The sequence below is a fragment of the Cupressus sempervirens genome, chromosome 10 (genome assembly GCF_028749045.1).
Source record: "Cupressus sempervirens isolate cs-2001-9-10 chromosome 10, ASM2874904v1, whole genome shotgun sequence".
NCBI lineage: Eukaryota > Viridiplantae > Streptophyta > Pinopsida > Cupressales > Cupressaceae > Cupressus > Cupressus sempervirens.
In genome coordinates, this window is record NC_143127.1 from 629743793 (window position 1) to 629769651 (window position 25859).

A 25859-nucleotide genomic window follows, 5' to 3' on the forward strand; every position below is an offset into this window, starting at 1 on the left:
CTTTTAAAGTTTTCATAAATAAGAAATAAATTAAGGATATATTTAACATAAACTGCCATGTTATATCAAAATGTGTGTAAATCTGGCACAAATATCAAGTTAATTGAAAACAAAGTTTCTATATGAAAGGATAGCATACAATCCCGCACTTGGGAACTTTATGTGAAATTAAGTTTATTAGCTAATAATTCATTAATTCACACATTATTCAAATATCGTTATCGGCAATTTGCCATCTTATCATCGAGGGCAAAAATAGAGATCAGAGATAAGTCAGAAACTCATCAGGAAAATATCGGGTACTTAAAAAATTGCTTAAATTTAATTAGAAATGCATTTTTTTTGCAAAATTCATTAAGGAGATGCATCTAATGAGTTAGCAAATGAGTCAACAAACCAAACTAACTGATCTATAAATGCAAATATAAAAAAATTGCTTCCTCATGTGGAATGTTGATGGCTGGTAGTCATAGTCTGAACTCTGAAACAAACTAAAAATAGGAAATTATCATTGTAAAACTATAAGCAAATACAAGTACGATATCAAAATAGTCTACCCTCTCTCTCCTCTCCAAACCCGTTTTGCAATCAAAAAAATAATGTCTTGCCCTTTTTTGGGCTGTCGCTGTGTATATGCATCCACAGGCAAAAAGTTTCTTATTTATTCCCAATATTTTGCCAGTGCTCTGCGATATTTTCTTGCCAGGAAGTTACGTAACTTCTCGCAGAGATCTATCCGATATTTTAATCTATAATCCTGACAGTCTTCCAATAGTTGATAAAAAGATTGTAAGTTTAAACTGCTTCACAAACAGCCAACAAAACAAAAGACAATTGTTTAACTTTCGTACAGTTATGAAAACTAAACTTAAACTCGTCAATTCCACATAGCATTAATAGGACATATAAATTGACAAGTCCTATACATCATAGTGTTGCCAAATAGAACTATAGCCTGATACCTTGGTCTTAACATAAACTTGAAAATTCATACAAGCAGTTACACCAAGATGTCAGTCAACGAAAAGGACTACCTGCCTCATTATTTTTAAGCAGCAGCTAGAAAATCTATACTTGGAAGAAAGAAAAATACATGTATCCTCACTGTTGCTGTGTCTCCCTATCTCTGATAGGTCAAAAATACATAAAAGCCAGATAAGATATAACATCAAATTAATTATTCATGTACAATAATGTGACTCATGACATCTGCAGGATTTTGACAGATTGAGTGAAGCTGTACTACTTATTCCTACTCATAGCCAACAGTTTTTAGCAGAGGTCTAATGTCTCCAAGGAATAATCAATGCACGCATCTATGAACAAGATATTAACTCTTATGCTGTCAAACTTGCAACTCTCTAATAAGCACGTGATAAACATCCATTCAAAAAAGAGCTTGACATGTCCCTATAGAAATGGTCATAAGGAAACTACAACAAAGCCACTCTGTTCAAGCTCCAAAACTGGAGAATAAAATTTTAATTTAGAGAGAAAGAAGCCAAATGGCACTGATTTTGAGAGAACAAAGCCCAATGCCAGTCCATATTGACCTGGCCTTGGATAATGTCTACAGATCCTTTGTTATTATAAGTTACTGCTTTGCTCTAGGATCACCGGAATAATGTGAAACAAGAGAAAATCTTGATCTGCATCAGAAGATGGACAAAACACTCATATTTCTCAGCAATCAGGTGCACTCAACTGTAAAACAAACAGGCCAGCACTTCATTGATTATCAATGAAAACAACCGCCACCACCACTCATCCACGTGATTATCTTTTCTATCATCTTTAATATATGCTAGAAACTGACCCGATTTTCTTGCTATGGTGGGTAACTCGACAAGTTTGAAGAGATTCTTCTGGGGCTGAGATTTTTTTTGCTTCAGATCAATTATATTACCATTTACAGGGTTCAACAATGCATTAATGAACTTTTCTCAACTTTCCCCTGATGTTTGTTGTCTTCATACCGACAAATCTCGCTATTGATCACAGCAGAACATTGACAACCTTACAAAACATTGAGAAAGGGAACGTGTCTGTACAACGCTATCTATATCCTACAAAACCAATAAAGAAAGGTGACCAATTCAATTTACCATTGAAAGCATTCATATCCTATGAGTTTAAGGTATCTAGATAGAAGTGTTAAACAGCAAATGACTTTCGGAGAACATACAGTACAGTACTTGAGGTAAAAAAACTGTGTAGTTGAATGCTCTACTAGTTTTGTTCTGATTCTTTACTCATTGTGCAGAAAAATTATGTAGTACAAAATTTTCATATCCACGTTATCTAATTAAATTACTTCAGCTTAGCTATTTGTTAATTTTTCTTGCTCTGAGGCTGAAATTTTTAATGCTTCAGATCAATTATATTACCATTTACAGGGTTTGGCAATGCATCAATGAACTTGTTTTGACTTTACCCAGATGTTTATTGTCTTTGTTCCACAGATCTTGCTCTTAATGACAGCGGAATATTGACACCCTTATAAAATTGTTGAGAAAGGGAACATGTCTGCACAGTGCCATCTCCATCCTACAAAACCAATAAATGAAGGCCACTGATTAAATACAATATTGAAAACACTTATATCCTATAATTTTAAGGTATCTAGACAAGTGTGAAACAGTGAAACAGTAAATGACTTTTAACATTATCAGGTTTCCACAATCCATTGGGCATGAGATTTTCTCAGACATACAGTACAGGTACTTGAGGTAAAGAAATCTTTTGAAGTACTCGATTCCTCTACTAGTTCTGTTCTGATTCTCTACACAACATGCACATAAATATGTAGCACAATATTATCACATTAAGGGAGGCTAATTATATTACTTCAGGTCATTGATTCTCCTGTAGGCAAAACCTGAATGTTGAAATTTACATCCTACAATCTTTACAAGAACTGAAACTTGGTCTATACAATTAAACAAAACAACTACTAATGAATAGGCACTAAATATCCAGTTCATCCAACCAATGATGAAAATTGCCTCTTGATAGTGGCCTCATGATGAAACCTGACCTTTGGCTCAGACAGAACCCAAAGTTCAAGAGTCACAGGATGTGTAGCAATTTGCAGGTAGAACTGTGGGAAATCTGTGAAGTGCCCTTGAGGCAATCCAGCCAGATCATGCTACCTGTTCTTTCTGTGTAGCCAGTAAGTGATCATTCATAAGGCCATATATCATAGTGCCCAACAATGATACTAGGGTTCCTAATATATTATTTAAATTTTATGCCATGTTTAGCACCTGGAGCAATTCGGGTTGAATTCAATTGAATTTAGGTCGATTTTTTCCACAAATATTCCAGTTTCTACATAACCTTTTGCCACTTTCTCCTTTCATTCTGGCACTTCTTATTAAGTTTAATCAATTTCTTGTGACAGGTCTATGCCTTGTTCCCTTCTGAAAATCTTATCTTATCAAAATATTTTCCAAAATATAACACCCTCCTTTGATATTATCTTCTTTCGCCTACATAGTTTTCATCATTACTTGCATTGAAGGGCACTGGGGACTGATATATAACAAAAGGTTGTCGAAACAATATTACAATCAGTTGCATAGCTTGGTTATCATCTATTTCATTCACTTTTTTTCAATATTTCACATTTCTTTGATGAGTTCACTCATTTCTCAAATATGGGTCCTTTTTTCACTTAGTCAACCACAAATAGGTGATTCCTTTGAACTTTGGCAGCTGTTGAGAGTTGAAAACATCCTCAAACTTGCTATAGATCAGATCTTATCAAATATTTAGAACCATAAATGAACATTTGAAAAGCTTGAATACTTCCAATAATTGCAAGCAATTTTTTGTGCATGGAGTGATATTTACTTTCTACTGAAGAACAGTCAACCACGATGAACAGCTGATTCCTTTGAACCTTGGCAGCTATTGATTTAATAATTTATAATGGCTTGTCTATATGGTCAAAGTCGGACATTTTTACTTGCAATGCTTACAATGGTGCAAGCATGGTAGATTATGAAATCTGTTCACATTAATTATGAGAGAATTGGGGATGTTGTTGTTGAGGAACATATATGGGATCTCAAATCTGATCATAGATTGTTGTACATAAATTTGTATGGGCAGAGGATAGGCAATTGGATGCAGTTTGGTTACATGTTTCGGTCATTAATATCAAAGGAAGTAAGGCGAGGGCAGCAGTTTGTACTTTGTTTCACTGAATTGCTTGGTTTCTATCTCCAACTTGTTGCAGATTAGGTTGCCATAAATGACAAAATGGGGGAGAATGTTGGATATCATTGATGTCATTGAGGAGCTTGAGGAGCTTGCCTAATTTGAGGAGCTTGACCAGCATGTGTGTTTGCTTGAGGTCTTTGCTTAGTTGAGCTACTTGTTTGCTAGCCTGGTTAAGTAGCTTGCTTGTGTATCCACATCAGCTTCTTGTGTGCCTGCTTAGCATATGTCAGATTAGTGTATCTTATTAACGGTAATGTGTGGTGTGGCAGATTAAAGAATAAGGAAGAGAGACGACAAAGAAAAAGAAACTGATTTGATTTGAATTAATTAAAAATTTACCTCAGTTGTTTCTAATAAAGACGGAAGTGATGGAGTTGTCCTTGATTCTATTTCCAACTCTCACAACACCTGGCTGGAGATTCAAACAAAGGTTTTAAAACACTAATGATAAATGGTATGAGTCATGTTAAATAAAGAAACAAATGCATGGTAAAAAAGGGGTGTGCGATAAGATATCATGGATGGTTTCAGAATTACGTGGAGGCTGTTAGGTTTTTGTAATGCATCAAGTGATGTGGTTGCAGGTGCATACATGCTTTTGTTAAGATTATTCTTAGATGGGCATTGCAGGACTTTATTTTATTTTTTGAAGACTAGGATGTGAGATTGAAGTCTGAATGGAATCTGGAAGTCATATTTCTTTTTAATATTCAGGAGTTATTATTTGAGCAGGGCTTTTGAATATTTCTTTTAACAAGTCTGTTTTCTTGTGATACAGTTTTGGTGATGAATGGCTCCATATAGAAGTTGAAGTGCCAATGACAAAGGGTGATTTTTGCTTGAAGTTTTGAATATCAAGGGAGTTGTTTTTATAAGCAGAGTTAAGTGTAATTTTCAGAATTACAGGGGTTTGAGATACTAAGTTTAATAAGGAGTCTACTCTATGTGATGAAGTTCTATTTCAGTTTCAGTGATTGTTGAGTTATAGTTTGGAGTTGTTACTCTGCTTGAGGTTGGTGCCTTTAGCTCACTCTTGAAAGCTGGGTTGGTGCCCACAATCTGTTAATGAAAGCTTTTTAATGTCATGGGTTTTTTACCCGAAGTTTTCCATGAGATATATCTGGTGTCTATTTTTTTTGTTGTTCTTGTTTCTATTTCATTGCTCTAAGTGTTCTAAATTAGCAAAGAAATCATAAATATCAGTAATACTGATTCACAAGATACATGTACATATAAGCCAATATTATACAAATGAAATTCCAAGTTACTATTATAACAGTTAAATGCACATATGAGATCCTTTTCAATCGTTTATCTATCCATCTAATCATCATTAGTGAGCACAAATTGTGAGACCATACAAGGCGCCTTGAGTCATTTCGCCCAACCTAGGATCACAAAATACTTCATCTGGCCTCCCAAAGCCACTCAAGGTGTCTCTACAAGCATGGCTTCATAGCTACTTATGCTTCCTCCTTTGTACGATGTGTCCCCTCCAAAATGAGATAGCCCAAGAGATAGGAATCGTCAAAAGAATCACCATATTGATAATATACACAAGCAGATATAGAGCAAGTGTTAATGTAGGATAGTTTTATATATTAGGATAAATATAATTCTACAAATATGATCATCTTCACTGATGCAAAGCAAGGTGGGCCTTTCCAAGTTGTATGACAAAAAATACTCAAACAATGTGTTTTCCCACAAGTTTCCCAACACAACCTTAAGGCTTAGGTTGCTCAAATCAAGTACTTGATCTCTCCAATGACTTCTTAGGGCTTTGAATCCCCTAATCCAACCCAAATAACCAGTCTACAAAGTTTCAAATGCCCATCCAACCCAAATAATAACTCTGCCTACTAGGCCTACAAGCCCCAATTAGCCCTCAAATGCTTCCTCTTGCGTTTTTTGCCAAACATTTCCAAAGCACCAGCCAAATAATTGCATATTCGGATACCCATTTGGCTTCTCTAAAACATATCAAAATATTAGGTGGGGTTGTTTTGGACCATGTCTCGGCTGTTACACTGTGGGCCTCTTTTTAGGCATAAAAACCCCCTCATTTACAAAGGAGCTATAAGGAATACTTATCCCCTCGATACAATATCTACAAATTATCTTAAACTAAGGATTCTTCAATTAGTTTGAACCTAGCAACTCTCGATATATGCTTTCTATGAAACCCTCACAAAATTGAGTCAAAATCTAGGGCCTCTTCAAATCCGACCAAGAAATCACTTCCAGAATCAAATAAAAGTTAGTACACCATCTATTCAACATGTATTAACTATTCCAATCATAAAACATAGGCCTCCAATGGCTAGATCTCCTGCTCAAATTTAGTGTCCTTCAAACACCCAAACTCCAATGGTGATCACCAACTTTCAAACTTTCCTATCAAAATCTTGTTAGCACTGTTGTGTACATATTACATGATCATTCCATGAGAATCAGACTCCTACATTCATGGAATGATCAACATTTCAAATAGAAACTCAAAATTGTTAAAGAAAAAATGAAAATTCTTGTAAACAATCAAGAATGAATGAACAAAGGCTTCAAAGCATTCACCAGACTTCCTTACGGGTTTATAGATGTCTTTGAACCATCACAAGTGCAAAACAACTGACTGATCTCAATGAAAAGCAAAGATTATTGAAAATAAGACTTTCTATTACATTTCTCAAATTTGTCTGTACAAACGTTGCTCAAATCCGTACTGCACTTGCTCCTATGGCTTGATCAGGCTATATAGGGTGCATGACAACTTACTCAACCAATTTCATTCGATTGGAACTTGTTACAAACTAGTTTAAGGCTCTAAAACTAGTTTCCCTCCAAAAGGTAACTAATCGTTATAATTTGGAAATTCAAATTTATAACTCTTATTTCTTCATTCTAATTAATTTAAAACCTATCAAACTTTTGATCAATCTCTTTGTAGAACATAACTAGGTCTACTATCACTTTAACCCCTTTTTAGTCTATTGGGCACTATTGGCCTCCCATTACATTCAATTTTGCTCAAGACTTTATCAAGACCTTAAGGAATTGCATATATCTTATGAGTTTGATTATTACATATAGCCATGATTGGCTCCAAAACCTTCCACTTGACCTTCAGACATGTCTTCTTGTCATCGTCCATGCTAGGAGTCTTCATCATGCCTTTGTCTTTGAGGGGTGACCCTGCACCATTCAGAATGCAGGAAGGTATAGAACATTTATCAATCACAATGTCTATACTCCTTTGTTAGACGGCATTTATATATCACATCAAGATCCGATTCCAATACCATTCATTACAAAGAGTTGTGATTAAATAGGGTTAATTAATATTTACTAAATAATCAAAGTATTATTAGCATAACTTGCAACTCAACCATAAATTGATTTATATCTCAATCATTTGTAATTCATAGAATGCTCAATATTAATATGCACCATGTTCATCTCAGTTGAATATGATAATGTTGGTTGATTATCTCATATATTATGGACTATTCAAAGATGTGTATATATGTGTCAAAATTTGTAAAGCATATTTTCACACACACATATATATACATACATACAAATAGGGTCCAATAATTTGATCGTAGCGACCATATCCTCAACACCCCCTCTTAGCTAGGGACGATTAACTAAGTATGAACAAATTTAGATACCACATCACTCTATCAAGGAGTATATTAAATATCAAGTCAGCAAGATATTCAAATATCCTAGTTATGGTAAGTGCAATGATATTACATTTATGATGTTTACCATAGCACATCATGCAATGATTATCTTATAAACATAATGATCTACAATAGGTATCACCTCTCATGATATTCATCAAAATGCTCAAGAGATATTAAGTATCATATTTAGATACCACCTCACTTGTGATATCAAGGAGTATATTGAACATCAGGTTAGCATGATATTCATGTATTCTAGTTATGGTAAGTGCACTGACATCACGTCGCATGATGTCTACCGTAACTCATCACGACATATCCACAGATATTACATCATCTAATATCCATCATAATTATCTCATAAAGAACATATTGATACACAACTGATATCAAGTCAGCATGATATCTATCAATAAGTCAATGAGATAGTAACTATCAAGACATTTCCATGAATATCAAGTAAACATGATATTCGTCATGATAGTAGACATTGTAAATTCATCAACTTACAATGTTGAATACTAGTGTACATTATCAGAAAGATCATCACCTTTCTGTAATGTACACAAGGGGCCCATAAAGTCATAGAATCACACATCTGACAAAGGAGTTTACATAGAGTCACCACGAATTCTCACATATAGTGTTGTCATTGTGTCATACACATGACATCAAAAGTTTACATAGAGTCACCACAAATTTTACCACGTCCTATTGTCATGGTGTCCAACATATCAAATGGTGGATCTGCAATATCTACTCCCAAAGAAAGGAACAAAAGTTTCATTTTAAGCTTCTCTCTTGTAAAGAAGAATCCAATAAAGCATATTTCAAGAAATCACTGATGCTAAGACTCCTTAGCAAGGGCTTCATTCTTCATAACTCCAAGATAGTCTCCAAATGCACAAACTTCACTTGGTATGAGACTTGGTGAGAATATGAGTCATTCATAATATTGTGATAATATACTTTGTTTAGAAGTTCTCCTTCCATGATCTACTTCATTAGCAACTCTCTCTGTTCTGATCATAACATTATTCATAGTAGTAGTTTTCTTGTACACAAATATACTTCTCTAATTTCATAGTAACAAGAGTAAATGCAATAAGCTTTGGATTTATCCCCAGCCATGGTGGTACCAAATATTCATAATAATGTAGCTTCTACCTGAAGTTCCAAGTACATGCATCAACCTGCTGACCTTTTTGTCCAAGATTTTCTAAATGTTGATTCTACCTCTTAAAAGAACTATTAACACAAAATTCCATTGCAATCTACTCCCTCTTAAGCAATATAACCATAATCCTTGGATGTCAACTAATCACAAATCCTCTAGTTGCTCCCTTTTGGACTACTACCATTAGGTCATCTAGGTTAGCCCCATCATTAGGTCATTGTAGTCTTCTCCCTCTTCAAAGGAAGAGCCCCATTGATTTGTCTTTATTTCATAGTTCCAAATATGCCTCAACAACATTCCTAATGCATCATTCTTCTTTTCCTAGAAGAATGTCCCTCTGCACATAGACATACTTGATACAAGTTGCTCCAATGAAGGTTCATATGCATCAAATCAACGGATGATACTCTGATATTACTCTGAAGGTGTCTCTTCTCTTCCATCTTGTGAAAGCAATCAAATTTATATCCAATTTCTGTGAATGCAGATGACTTTAAATCAGTCCTCTATAAGTACTTATCTCTGTCTTACAAATTGCAGATTATTATCAGAATATCTGTTGGTCTTGATAATTTTTCAAATGTATGCAAAATTGATCCAATGTTTATAAAAACTGAATTCTGAAGATGATCGCACAAGTCTTGGTATAGGAGAGCATTTGTTGATTTCTATACCCTTTTGTCTGATATGATATTGGTATAAATATAAAACAAAGGGGGAAAAATATGGGGTGGAGGAGACATGTCCACACAATATGTACCTCTTCATTTGGCAACGATTTGACTAATTACCCATCGGTGTTTTGTGTTTTAGTTTATTTAACAAAACCTCTAAACAAGTCACCGATCTGCAAGGTAATAAATCAGACTTAAGTTTGTGCATAGTTTGATCAGGATCATGACTCGATCATTATTTAAGGACATAAAAGCAACAAGCAATCTGCTAAAGCAGATCGCATATATACTTGGTTAGATGATGACAACAAACTGATCTGCATAATGTATATGTGTATATATATATTAATTTAAGCAATATTGTATTAGTATACATATGCACATATGTTATTAGTACAAGAAGGAGATTGTGTCATCTAATTTATCTAAATGAAGCTATTCATCAACACTCCCTCTTAGCTAGGGAAGATAAAGCATCTAACCAAGTATATGTAAATCACAATAGGCTCATCTATTGTGAAGAGAGATATCACCTAACTCGTGATATTTGAGGATATAATATGCTCAAGAATATCAAGTCACATGGCATTCTTCTTATATATATCCATGTTACGGTATGTACACTAACATCGTCTCATGATGTCTACCATAACAAATCATGGCATATCCATGGATATTATGTCACATAATATCCACCATGATTATCTCATAAAGATCGTAATGATCTACAACTGATATCAAATCTCATGATGTCGATCAAAATGTCCTAGAGATACTAACTATCATAACATGTCCATGAATATCAAGTCACATGATAGTAAACACTGTAAAGTCGTCACCTTACAATGTTAGATACAAGTGTGCATTATCTAAAAGATTGTCACCTCTCAATAATGTACATAGGGGGGCCTATAAAGTCATAGAGTCACAACACATATGACATTCACCATGAACCATATTAGAGGGTGGAATAAGGATTTTCACCTCAACCTTCTCTCTTATAGAAAAGAATGCATTAAGAGGGATTTTGCCTTGAACTTCTCCTTTACAAAGAAGAACTCATGAAGTGAACGCTAACCTTTTGTCCTCCTTGTCCAAGGTTGCCTCTTTGTTAGACTCCTAAATTAGGTATCAATCTTCAAGCCTCCTCGTCCAAAGTTACCTGAGATGGTTATTTAGACTCCCTTTCAGTGTTGATCCTTCCTCTTCAAAGAATCACTTGTAAGGAAACTGATCTAGATGTGTCTTCATCCTTCAAACTGCATGACTTTCACACAGGATCCATTATGAATGCTTCTTGATCCAACTAGTATCCATCTGTCTAGGAATATCACTACTTAGGTATTCACACAAAGATCTCCTAATTACAAGAGAAACCATATCGATGTGATCTATTTCTTCTAGATCAATACGACCAAGATCCATGGATGTCAATTTGAGCAAATCCCCTAGATGCCCCCTCTGTCACGGAGGCATGTCCTATTCATATACCCCAATCATGAAGAATATCTTCTTGTAAGAGTCTCAACATTAGGGAGATGAATTATTAGTTTCATAGTCACAACATTGTTCACAAGAGCAACTTTCAGTACAAAAGTATACTTGTCTTGATTCCATACATTCATGCTAATGTGGCTCCCTTCTTGAAACTCCGTGTAACTGACTTCCAAGTTTACTTATCACGGATGTGCCAGACTCTCTTACTGGTGTCTCCCTCTCTACAAGTACAACATTCGTACAATATTAGAATTTAATGTGCTAGAATTTGATTGAGCTAATTTTAATATTCCCTCTTAGTAAGGTAGGATTCAAGAATATTCAAATATTCACATCATCACCGTGACCCTCTCAAAGGGTGATTTTAAACATCACATGAACTTTCTATGATATCAACTTGCATATTTGTAGAGGATGTCCATCTACTTTGCATTGCTTGCAAAGAATGAGACATACAACTAAATGTATTGCAAGCTCTCCATCTCTATAATCTGCATGAACTTTTTTATGAAAAGAGACTACTCCTTGTTAGAAGGAATCTCAGACACATCTGGTACTCTAACCTTGGTGCCATTTTCTTGGTTTTCCCTCAGTCAACATACATAAACACTTAGCAACATAGAGGTTAGACTTGATTACATGCCTCATTCATTTTGCTTTCCTCAGCTCCATACTTTAGTCATTTAGTCTCCTCCATCAATATGCCAGCTCATTAGAGCAGCTTGTTTACTTTTCCTGAAGGTGCAATGGAAATTTACTCCATGGATGCGTTCAAGTCGGAACTGACTATTGCTCTAAAGAATGATGTCAAGTGTGCCATAGGACAACTGTAATAGACAAAGATCTTTCCCAAGTCATCCACCAAAACTTGATTTGGCGAACATCTCCATGAAGTTGCTGATCAGAAAGCCTCATTTTATATCCCTTCTATCTATCTCTATGATTTGAAGAAAGGCATATATCCATGAAGAAGTTGGTCTCATAGTTCTATATCTGCCTCAAAAATTCAAAGCAAGCATCAAGAAGCTTTGAATCTTAGACCTACTATTTGTTGATCTCCAACTCCTCATACGAAACTATAGGAATCAAAAGATAAAATGTTAAGTTTGATTCCAATGAAGATATTATTGAAACTTCCTGATGCCACTATCATTGTTACAAGCAAATGTTGTAGGCCATGCAATTTCCTTCAAAACTGATAGATTCCAAAAATCTGGGAAGTACTATTCATGCATATGTAATTTCCAACAACTATTGTTTATACTTCAGCATGCTTTATCAGACTGTATATTAGTCCCAATTGCATTCATACAGAATTTTCTGTAAAACTTTGATAGCATATATGTTACACCAAACCTATTTGTTGTTATATGACGTCTACCAACAACCATATATATTCTCCTTCCTACTGATCCCTTTTTCGTGATCAGTAAAATATCTCCTTTTCTAGTTTTGTTTCTTATTTTCCAATGATTGATCATTGTGGTCTGTCCTTCCTTTAATAAGCTGTGAAGAGGTTCGAGTATGAGGTGGCAGCTCTTCAACACTCAAACAAATCACACCCCTTAGTATAATCCTCTTGACAGCTACTAACTAATGTTAATCACTCTTGTCTTAATTTGTATGTTGTCTGATTGTTGCCTTAATCAATATTTGTTTATGTTTGCAATAGTGCTTAATAAACAACTTTTTTTCTCCTTGTAATCATTGATTCTGCAGCACCATAGTTTACGGCAATCTCCATGCTTTTATCGTACTATGGAGATACTTATTGTAAGAATTTGGTATTGCTCTAATACCATGTAAGAATTTGCCTAAGAGCAAAATTCACCCAGGAACTAAGAACTCAAACACAAGCACAACTATAGACCAAAAATGGATATGATCAATTAATCAGAGTATGTCCTAATACATTGCTCTGTTCAATATATGATGTTGTGATATTCAGTATATAATGTACAAACACACTAGGAGTGCCTATATATAAAGGCCTCTCAAGAAGCACCTAGAATGTCTCTAGAAAGAACCAGGAGATAAGATAAGCATTGACAACTAAGCACACACCTTATCCAACATTCAAGATGAGTGGATAAGATTAGAAGGTTGTAGACACCGTGTGCTTAATTAGTGTGCTAACTCTTGTGTTGTCAACATGACAACTCACAAGAGTGCACATACTCCTAGGTGACTAATAAATAAATAATAAAAATATGCATTAACCTAAGTAAACTTAAGTGTAAATAGTGAATACAAATATGCATTAACCTAAGTAAACTTAAGTGTAAATAGTGAATACTTATTTACACCAACACCCCCCCTTAAGTGCAACTTAGGGGAATGTACTTAAGCTTATGACTTCTAGGATGAAATGCATAATGAGTCCCAGCTACTAGGCTATGTTAGGTACCCATGTACATAATGCACATGCAAATCTCTCATAAAGCAGGGAAAGAGGGAAAACCTCATGGGAAAAACCCTCCCCCAAAAAGAGAGATGAATGAGGATGCATGGATGGATGGAGTAATCAAGTAACCCCCATTACGACATACATCTAGTATATACAAGAGAGAAATGGGAGATGGACAAAACCCCCTAAGAGGAAAAATTCCCCTCCAAAAACAAGGAGACGAGGTAGTCCCCCGCCCCTAAAAGTAGTGTGCCAATCAGTGAGAAATGCTCCAATGTAGAAGCTGATCCATGACCGCTGGATGATGTTCCTCCCCTTTGGAAGAAACAAATGCAAGGGTACCTGTGAGATACGTTTCCTAGATGGAGAAGGAATCTCTATGATGAACGATGTTTCTGAAACCTATTCAAAAGTCCCCATGTGGAACAAGGAGTGTGGTAGAACCTACTTCAAGAAACCAACAGTCTTCTTAAATGTGAAAGAGACATCCTATAGATGTTGTAAAGAAGAATCCACAATCACGCCAACTTGGAAGGATTGATCATGTAGAGAATGGACTTGAGGGTCAGAGTGGGCCCTCGCAACAATTGTAGAAGAATCGTCCTCAACAAAGAGAAGAGATAGATCATCATAAAAGTCTCCCAAAACCGTTGTGTGTGACTTCAAGAACAGAGCTCAAATATCTGGCAAGAAATCATCACCTGGAAGACCATGTATACCCTGCAGTGCTAAAGTACATGAATTGGTCACTACGGCAAAAGAATTCACCTCAAAAAGGAGATGAATGTCATCAAGAATGTCTCCCACATCTTCAATGTGAAACTCCATGAACAAGCCTGCAAGGGCGGGAAGGAAGTCGTCGCATGAAGGTAGAGTAGGAAGACAAAAAGGGTCTTGTTGCACTAAATCTAAAGCATCTTTGGCTGAAACTAGAGCAATAGGGGCAACAGGAGCTGGAGGTGTGATCTCATCTGAAGTTGAAGAACCATAGTTGGAATGATTGGATGTAGAATGTCCTCTGGAGATGGAGGATCAGAAGGATCTCCATATGCTTCCCAAATAGACATCCAAATATTACAAGGAAAATGTGCCAATCTAAGAGGACCAAAAGATTCCTTACCCATACTTTTATGCAGAAATTGATTAAGGTTGATAATATATGTCCAATTAAAATGTGGTGGCATTGAATAGAGATAAGGAAGCAATCATGGATGTTCTCTTAGATGGTCAATTATCAAAGTCCTCCATTTGTGATAGTTTCTTGTTGTCAACTGTGGTCTAACACCAGACTGACAAATCTGACAAGACTCCATGAGATCAATCAAGATAACCTTCAAAAATCAAAGAACCCCCCTAATGAATGATTTAGGCACTTGATAGCCACTTGCCAATTTAGGACCTATTTCTGAAAGTAGTATTTCTGTCTAGAGAACCTATAATATGATTGCAGATCTAGAAAGTAGACAAAAAAATATGCACTTTCAAAAAAAATGAACCTGATTTGGAGTCCAAATGAGCCCGTACTAAGCATTTTAAGTGGCAAAAATCAGGATTTTGGAGTTGCAGAAAAATTCAGAAACAGAGATCTCAAACCACTTGCACCAATGTGTAGATTACGAAATTCTACCCCAACACAAAAAAAATTGATCGCAAAAAGGAGTCTCCTGCATAGAAGAATCACGAAATGAGATTACGAAATGAGGGAGATATCGCTGTTTGAAAATCACTGCTGTTGTTATTTCTTTTGAATCGCCATCATGCCTCCAAAAATCAAATGGCTCTAGATTTTGCCTCAGATGTCCGATTTGGATGAAACAAAATCTGATCTGGAGGTTTTTAGACCTTTTGAATGTGATGCAAATATCTGATTTGCACCAGCAAGCTTCAATTTTCACCTGCAAAAAATCTCTCTTATGGCCCTATGGCCAAAAAAAATTCGAAAAATAATGTAGATCCGAAAAAAAAAGCAAAAATGTAGATGAAAAAAAGCAGATCTGAAAAAATAGTACAGATCTGAAATGATCATACCAATTCTGCAAATCGGTCCTTCGGGTGCCGGTTTGCAAAAAAAAATTGCCTCACAATTGACTTTGGCCAAGGGTAGACTTTATAGCCGATTTTCACCGAATCAGCATTCCGGATGCAATGGCAAAGTCAGATCTGACTCTAGACACTCCCAATGATAGCGATACTCCAGAGTCAGGTTGCGATGCTGAAGCAACAATGGTCTCGAACGGCTGTGTGATGAGAAAGTCTGCAGGAGCTCTGATACCATGTAAGAAGTTGGTATAGCTCTAATACCATGTAAGAATTTGCCTAAGGGAAAAATTCACCCAGGAACTAAGAACTCAAACACAAGCACAACTGTAGACCAAAAATGGATATGATCAATTAATCAGAGTATGTCCTAATACATTGCTCTGTTCAGTATATGATGTTGTGATATTCAATATATGATGTACAAACACACTAGGAGTGTCTATATATAAAGGCCTCTCAAGAAGCACCTAGAATGTCTCTAGAAAGAACCAGGAGATAAGATAAGCATTGACAACTAAGCACACATCTTATCCAACATTCTAGATGAGTGGATAAGATTAGAAGGTTGTAGACACCATGTGCTTAATTAGTGTGCTAACTCCTGTGTTGTAGACACGATGTGCGTAAAAGAGGTGCGAACTCCTATGTTGTCAACATGACAACTCACAAGAGTGCACATACTCCTAGGTGACTAATAAATAAATAATAAAAATATGCATTATCCTAAGTAAACTTAAGTGTAAATAGTGAATACTTATTTACACCAATACTTATATTAGCCAAAATTTTCCCTTTTATCAATTTTCTCATTTAATATGCTAAAGCAAGCTTCAATATGGATCTAGCTATGAATCGCAGCATAAGAGCTCCGCACTAGTAGTCTCAGTATGCATCGTATTTCTTGTTTTGGCCTTAAATATAACCACTGATAATTCTTATCTATATTTCAAGTGATCGGCTTTTTTTTTATGTCTGCGATAAATATTATATAAGCATCTGTTTACTTCAGACAAATACATTTATTCCCCCAAACATTGAGATAGCGCAAGTCAAATATAATGATATTCTACTGCAAGCTTAGGGAAGTACTTCTGGCCAGTGGTGATGAAATTTTACATGAATGATAAATTTTATAGCTGTTTAGAGTTAATACCACTTTCATCGTTGCAAATTGGAGATCAAATTAAATATTTCAATACAATCGTTGCTCAAAAGAAAGCATCCAATTTAAGAAATTGTTGCTGCCTCTGAAGATTCAATCACTTCATTTATCGATGTCTTAATTATTGAATAAGATACAGTTGAACAAAGTCTCATGACCTTTAGGAATACTAGTGTCTGCTGCATTCAGGTATACCCAAAAGAAATAAGTTCTCTGATGCACACGATAATATTCTTGGCCTTTAGGAATAATGCATTGGTAGTATCTTAGAAAATCTGTACTAAAAATATCTTACATCTGACTAAAATCTCCCAATGCAAATGTCCTAGGATCCACACAATATCTGAAGAATCATAACTCAGACGGTCTCACTCAAGAATGGAATGTAGTGTGATTCCAAGATAGAATTTGTTATGAGAAATCTAATATCTCAAATTCAATTTTATCTTCCTTAACAAGGCTCTGATACCATGTGAAAGCAATCAAATCCATATCAGATTTCTGTCAATGCAGATGACTTTAAATCAGACCTCTGTAATTACTTATCTCTGTATTACGAATTGCAGATTATTATCAGAATATCTGTTGGTCTTGATAATATTTCAAATGTATGCAAAATTGATCCAATATTTATAAAAACTGAATTCTGAAGATGATTGCACAAATCTTGATATAGCAGAGCATTTGTTGATTTCTATACCCTTTACTCTGACATGATATTGGTATAAATATAAAACAAAGGGGGGGAAATATTGGGTGCAGGAGACATGTCCACACAGTATGTACCTCTTCATTTGGCAATGATTTGCACTAATTACCTATCTGTGTTTTGTGTTTTAGTTTATTTAATGAAACCTCTAAACAAGTCACCGATCTGCAAGGTAATTAATCAGACTTAAGTTTGTACATAGTCCAATCATGATCATAATGGGATCATTATTTAAGGACATAAAAGAAACAAGCAATCTGCTAAAGCCAATCGCAGATATGCTTGGTTAGATGATGACAACAAACTGATCTGCATAATGTATATGTATATATGTATTAATATAAGCCATACTGTATTAGTATACATATGCATGTATGTTATTAGTAGAACATGAAGATTGTGTCACCTAATTTATCTGAATGAAGCTATTCATCAACACATCTCTCCTCCCAATATGGTTTAAATGGGAATGGAACATTGGTTATCATTCTCCCCACAATGTAGAATTCCCACTCATATTACTGAACAATTTTGCATTACATCAAATATAGCAGCTTCTTCCTGTTTGATACATCAATTGTCCTATTTATGGAAGACATCTTGCTTGGAATTTTATCCAATTAGTCTAATAGCAGATAAGTCAGCCTCCTTTGATATTGCTTCTTGTCAAAGGAATTTAACTCCTAGCTTATGATAGTATTCCTTGTCATCAACCTCAGGGACGCTGACTTGGAGTTTTTGCAGGCTCTCCCACAGTAAACGGCTACAATGGACTTCTCTGCTCAGTTTCTTCCGCTAACATTGAATATTCTGATCATTTTTCACAGTGAAAGATGTTTTCAGATATATGAATATTTTCCTCCGTTCCATGCTAAGGAGGTCCCTTGGGAACCCAACTTTAGTCTCGATTTAGGACTAATAAATATGTTATTATCATGTCGTATTTTATCCTTCAAGTCTGCATGAGAAGCTAGCCTTTTGTTTCTCAAACCATAGAGTTTAAAACACCTGCAATGGCCAAATTAGTAACTTAAGCCACTGGCGAATACTCCTTGGTATACATTCAATAATATTCAACTCCTAGTATTGAATGTTATTTTTAGTATCAGTAGGGATGGGATCAAATTACTCTATACGATCTTCACTTGATTCTCTCCATATGATCTTCATATGTGAAATATCCCAAATGGATATTTGCTCTGCTGCTGCTATAATATTTAATTATATAAATTATATTTTCTTGTAGATTTTTCTTTGATCTTATAGAGCTAGACAGAAGTTGCAGAAGAATGTTGTTTCTTTTTGTATTTTTCAAGATATAAGTATTACAATGAATAAATAACAACTGATAAATAGAAGTGATAGAAATAATATGCAGCAATACATACTAATTCGGAAATGATTTTAGAACCATACCAACCTTATTTAAATTATTAAAATGACTTAGGAGAATATTTAAATATATTAAAATATTTCACAAGTAGCCAAGGAACAACCTAAACACCTCTAAAACATGAAACTGAGTTTGTCACCTGCCTGTAACTAATGACGGACAACTTGGGCAACTGGCAGTCACACCCTCAAATCTAGGGATACTCCTAAAATATAGGTAACACACTCAAATCTCTTGAAATTGAGACCAGGGGATGATCTCATAGAACCTCAACTCTGGAAATGTCACCACGTCCTACAAGGTAGGAATCTCCTCCTACAATCAAGGAATTGCCTCCTAAAATCAAAGAACTGCTCTCAACTAATCTACCACTGCCTGTAATACTAAATACGGATGCTGAAAACCCTGACTGAGTCCCTGATCACCACTGCCAGCCTACGAGACTCTATAGTAGGCTAACTCTCATGTCACTGCTAGATAGAGCTATAAAGGGGACATGACAAATCCTCCCCTCTCAGAGATGCTTGCCCACAAGCAATTGCAAAGCTGGATGCTGTGAAATAGTCTCTCCCTCCCAAGTGGCATCCTTTATAGGGAGACCTCTCCAACAAATCAGATACTCTCGAATCACCCTACTTCTCAGCTGGTGTTCCCTCTCTTCCAAGATCTGGAGATGGTATAATATGTTGTCCCAGTGCTTTTTTTAGATACGACACATGGAACACATTATGAGTCCTACTGCCAAATGGTAACTCAATCTCATACGCAACCTCTCCAACACGGCTGATAATCCTATATGGTCCATAAAAACAAGGTTTAAGCTTCTCAGCTCCACCCCTTTTAAAGGTGCTCTGTCGGTAAGGCTACAGTTGTAGGTATACCATATCCCCCACCTCAAATATCCTCTCAATCTTCTATCAATCAGCATAGACCTTCTGTTGATTCCATGCTTGCTGAAGATTCTCTCTAAGAAATCTCATGATGTTCTAGTTCTCCTGTACCCAATCCTGTGCCAAAGGAACCCTGTTGTCACTGATCACCAAATCAACAAAAGATAGAGCATCATAACCATAGAGGGCTCTAAATGGAGTCATAGCAATCGACATATGATACGTAGTATTATAACAATACTTGCCGAAGTGCAACCAATGCACCCATGTCCTTTGTTGCAGCACTCGGATATAAACATCAAGATCTTCAAAGTGCAACATCTCACCATGAATCCACTGGAGAAATATATTATACATGTTGATTCCTGGATTCCAAACCAAAAAAAAATGCAACATATTCATATTGCACCTGTCTGAATAGATGTGCAAACCCATATTGCCAATGCCTCTCCATGAGGTCCCTACTAACAATACTTGCACCTAATGCAATCCGGGTAAATTGACAAAATAACATGCTCAACAACAACATGCGACCCTCCATATCTCTCAAACATACAACCAGCTGTTCCATTTTGACAAAAATGCCCACCAAACACTCCAAACCATGAAGCAATATATGGAAGTCTATGTAAAGTGATGTATCTCGCGAATCAATACCTGGGTCCCATAACAAAACACATGTCATATTGTGTGTGATGTAGAAGAACTTCATATTATCACCATCACTATCAAGCAACCCTCTGTTTATGCAGTTTATGTAGGAAACCATAACTATGGGTGAATAATAACTTCCATGCTCAAAAACTATCAACAATGGCCACCCTATCTCACTATCATAACTCTAACCAGCACCACAAGTGATATCAAACATACTATCAAACCAATTCCAATCAAAAACAAACACTCCCCACTCCATCACTAACTTATAGGGGCACCTCCCAACACTCCCATACTATTGAAAACCTAATGTAGACAGTGAAAAACTCAGATGAGTCATAAGATCCCCACTAGAATAGTCACTAATCCTCAATGGATTGAAGAGTACAAAGTCACCAATCAGCAAGGTTATTTCTGCCCCGTCAAGGAAACCATGAGGCCACCTCTTAACAGAAGTATATGTGTCATCCATGCCCATAAGGGACAGCTCTTGAGTGGCCGGCCCACCAAGTGTATGCTCAACTTCACAATCATACTCCAAGATTGAGCTCCTTATACCATTTGTGTCATCAAGATCAAGAGCCTCCTCATCATCCAATTCAAAGAGTGGGTTATCTAAAATCAAATCAGCACTCATCTCGGAAAAGGGGTTATCAGCAATGACTGAATGTATGTCATCAACTTCTTCAAGACTATAGGCAACAAACTCATGAGAATGGGAAGTAAAATTGCTACAATCCAAATTCAGAATTCTGGAATCCTCCTCTATACCTTCTTTGGAATCATCTTATATATTCTCAGTATTAATGGAACTACTGGTGTCACTGGATAATGTATCATCAATCAAGTGGTTCCTCTTCCTCATTCACCTCATGAATATGTTCTCTATCTGAACAGGCTATTGCAAGAGGCAAGTTTTCTGATTGAGCTGAAGTAGAATGTAGTAGACTCAGCTCCACACAATGTTCCTCCCACTGATTTTCTGATTTTGTAGGTAAAGCATGGATTAAACTCAACTCCCTACTCAGTTCTTCAATCTGATTTTCTACCATGAGGAAAGCTACTTGAGAATTTCCCAAAGTTTCTCTAACCTTTAAAATTTCTGAAATAAGTTGATCAATCTCCTCTTCTTTCCCCTTCAAAGCAATAGAGTAAATAACACCAAGGTCAAGAAGATGATCTCTATCTAAAAGGAGGTTTAAGTAATTATTCTTCATTGCCTCCATGGCTGTCTTAAGCACATGCAAATCAGAGATTGATGAAGCCTCTTCTTTACGTTTATGTCTTCCCTCAAGTTGGACCTTCCAAATGTAGGTCACTACTAACTTGTGGGAACTGTCAAAATGTGACAAGGCTGCAATGACATTTTCTTCATCAACCTTCAGTTGGCTCTCCAAAATAAGCTTATGGACATATGTAAATCCATAAGCAAAGGATGTGGACTGCCATTGAAGAGCAGGGCTCTCTTCAATATCCTCTTTTGATACCCCATCAAGATCTCCATCTGGTAATTCCTCTTGCTAGTTATTGTTAGTCTGTGTTTCCTTTGTTAACTTATCTTCTCTCCCAATACTATCTTTTCTATCCTTTGATTCTTCTTTCCTTCCTTGCTACTGATATGAACTTTTGGATACCAAATCATCCTCGGCATCTGGTATACCCATAAATTGTGTGAATGCAAGCATGTCTTGTATCTCCTTAGGAAGAGAATGATACCGATGGTACCTGCTCATTATTGCATCATTGAAAGCCTTAGCAAGAGGCCTCTTACTTGTACCTGTTGACGAAGATGAAACCTTAGAGCACCCATTTCTCATTCTAGTCATAGTATTGGCCTGCAACTAGCCCAATAGGCTAGCAGGAACTCCCTGTTCAAGTCCAAAACCTTGCTCTCAAGTTGGGCTCTCTTGCACGTATAAGATCTGTGTATCTCAGCTCTTGGATGCATAGATTTGTAATCAAATCCACAGGCTAGCAAGATCAAGCTCTGATACCATTGAAATATCCCAAATGGATATTTGCTCTATTGCTGCTATAATATTTAATTATATAAATTATATTTTCCTGTAGATTTTTCTTTGATCTTATAGAGCTAGACAGAAGTTGCAGAAGAATGTTGTTTCTTTTCGTATTTTTCAGAATATAGGTATTACAATGACTAGATAACAACTGATAAATAGAAGTGATAGAAATAATATGCAGCAATACATCCTAATCCGGAAATGATTCTAAAACCATACTGGCAGAGTCTGATTTATTCCAAAATAGTGTCAATACAAATGTGCTTCAAACAAGATGGATGCCAACTGAAAATGGGATCCAGGTGAGTTGTTGTAATAAACACTAGGCTGAACCAAAGTGGCTGCCTTCCCTAAAAATCCACTGCCTACAAAGTGTAATTGCAATATTAGAAACCGATCTATTGGCTTAATCAAACTGTATGCATAAGAACCTTCAAATTTGATCTTGTTGAGGGCTACATCCCAACAAATCTGCTCTTAGCACTAGGGTTTGCGTCCTAGGTGAGGAATGCTCTTCCAGACCAATGGCGTCCAAAATAGGATGATAAAATGATAAAAGATACTCCTCTTTAGGTTGTCTTCTCCTTATATCCCCTCTCCAAGGCAATTCGAACCCTAAAAGAACTCTAAAGTGGATTGCATTTGAACTTTATAATATAACATTATTTTCCTAATAAAGGTGTCCAAATAGAAGGAAATTGTTACTTTATTAATGACAAATAGCTCCAAGCATCAAATAAGTTCTGGCAAGTGATAATCACATACTAGAGATTGAGCTGTTTCCAACGAGCTATCACACATAGGCAAATCGATCCAAATGGAGCCAGAAAACTCCTTATTACTCCAAAATGGCTAAACACTTAGCCTTATTTAAATTATTAAAATGCTAACTTAGCAGAATATTTAAATATATTAAAATATTTCCCAAGTAGCCAAGGAACAACCCAAACACCTCTAAAACATGAAACTGAGTTTGTCACCTACCTGTGACTGATGCCGGACAACCTGGGCCAGCTGGCAGTCACACCCTCAAATCTAGGGATACTCCTAAAATATAGGGAACACACCCAAATCTCTTAAAATAGAGACCAGGGGGTGATCTCATAGAACCTCATCTCCAGAAATGTCACCACCTCCTAAAGGGTAGGAATCTCCTCCTACAATCAAGGAACTGCCTCCTAAAATCAAGGAGCTACTCTCAACTAATCTACTACTGCCTGTAATACCAAATCTGGATGCTAAAAACCTTGACTGAGTCCCTGATCACTACTGCCAGCCTACGAGACTCCATAATAGGCTAACTCTCATGTCACTGCTAGACAAAGTTAAAAAGGGGACATGACAATATGAGTCCAATACATCAAAGCCTTTACTTAAGAGAATTCCTAATTAATTTACTCAACATTCAACTCTCTTTATACGCACAAAGTAATATTTGTCTGAATCATTTATGTATAGAGTTTACAAGAGAGTTCACTTGATAGGGAAAACAATGCATGCTCCTTGAGTAGTGATATAATAGAAGTCAGAGCCAACTGACTAGTTTTGATTGTATATCATAAAAGAATGGTTGTGAATTAGAGACGTCTCTTCCAAGGTGGGCTTTGGTAAGTATATAGTTGACACCAACTCATCATTGATCTAATTTTCCTCCTTTATTAAATTAGGCATATCTTTTCTGATGTGTAAGAAGTATATATCTGACCATCCTTCTCCAATGCTAATTACCAGTGTGCGCGCCATGTCCTTCCCAACCTAGTCTATTGTCCTAGCCTCACACTGATATCTATTGTGGAATCTTCCATACACGAGTCTCCCCTCTGAACTACATACATGAAGGCATGGTCAAAGTTTCTATACCCACATACGATAACTTACTTCTATTTCAGATGCCTGACTATTTCATTTGGGGGCTTGATAGGTTTGCAATGAGTTTCGACAAGGTAATGATGTGTTGTTGATCCTTTACCTTGTTTGAGCAATTTCAAGAGTGCAATTCACCGTGTTTTGCAATGATCCTCTGTATGACTCTCTATTAATTGATGACTTCTGCAATAATTGAAAGGATACATGGTGTGGATTCATCTTTGATTTCGAATGATGGTTGTCTGCTTTATATATTTATACACACCATCAATATATTTTGAGTATTGAACATTCATGTTTATACCCAAGAGTTCAGAGGCGTGTCTACTCATTCGTAATAGTGCAACATCAATGTGTATTTTACTATCAACAGATAGTCCAGAATCATCTCCCAGCCCACAATACACATCAAGGAAATGATTGAACATTAAATCACAAATTGCATTAATAATTATTGCACTACATACGCTATCAATCATTTGTGTGAACATAGCTATCAATTACAAAGAAGACTGGTCTTCATTAAATGCCAGTTTTCTAAAATTTTGTACAATAAACAACATATCACAATAACTATCAATTTTGCAGATAAAGATATGCCTATAATCTGAATTTATATTCTTTTTGATAGCTCTGTCTATTATGTTTTTTTCAACTGCTTGTGATTCCCCTCTTGGTCTGCCAACTCATTGTATATGTATCTTCGAAAGTTAGCAAAGATACATGTTCTTCAATGATCACCACCCTCCCAGAAGTAATGTTCGTTCAATTTTTATCTCATTTTATAATGGATAGCTGCTGCTTCAATAACAGGAAAACAACAATTAAAAAAATTGGTAATTTTTTGTAAATGCACTGGTAAACTTGGTATCAGACTCTACTTTTAATTTCAGACTTCTGATATCTTTCTTCTATGATAGGTAGAGATCAGCGATCTCACTGCTATGATTATATTCGAATTTGATCAAGATTTTCTAAATATGGTATTTGACCTCTAACTGACATTGAATGCAGAGATAGAACGATTTGTAGTTTTCAAAGGTGTTTTCTCTTGCATTCTCCATCAGATATATATTAAACTAAGGATGAATAGACATGCCTATTCCAACAATGAGACATGATGGTTCAATCACATTTGTTTCCAAGAGGCACATTAATAACTAGAAGTTAACTATAACACAAATCTTATTTAGTGCTGAGTTTGGATTAACAAAATCAGCTCGATCATGAATATAATCAATACTAGATCAAATTGCAAGAGATAACCAATTGCAACATACTTGTTTAAGGAGTGATCAGTCAGATCGCCGGTGGAAGGACTGTCAAATTTGACCGCATTGTTTCCAGGCTGATGGACACTATCACTTTTAACATTTTTAAAATGTTTTATTGTTGACTTTGAACCTTGTAATACATGAGTTGACATAGTGTAACGCTGACTGTTACCAAG

At 35.9% G+C, this 25859-nt stretch overlaps 1 protein-coding gene across 21 annotated transcripts in view; it reads right to left on the bottom strand.

Moving 5' to 3' along the window:
• Nucleotides 1-1141: 1141 nt before the first annotated feature.
• LOC149535417 (cell division cycle 20.2, cofactor of APC complex-like) overlaps nucleotides 1142-25859 on the bottom strand; it is a 94097-nt gene continuing 69379 nt past the window's right edge. For 17 of the 21 annotated variants that reach the window (XM_089803061.1, XM_089803057.1, XM_089803053.1 and 14 more), the window contains 2 exons: nucleotides 2388-2547; nucleotides 1142-2066 (listed from right to left, as the gene is read on the bottom strand). The gene's annotated coding sequence lies outside the window, so the exon portion shown is untranslated. Of the gene's footprint in view, nucleotides 2067-2387; nucleotides 2548-4320; nucleotides 4440-4566; nucleotides 4640-25859 lie in introns of all 21 variants that reach the window. The other 4 variants (XM_089803047.1, XM_089803060.1, XM_089803049.1 and 1 more) reach the window with 4 other exon arrangements.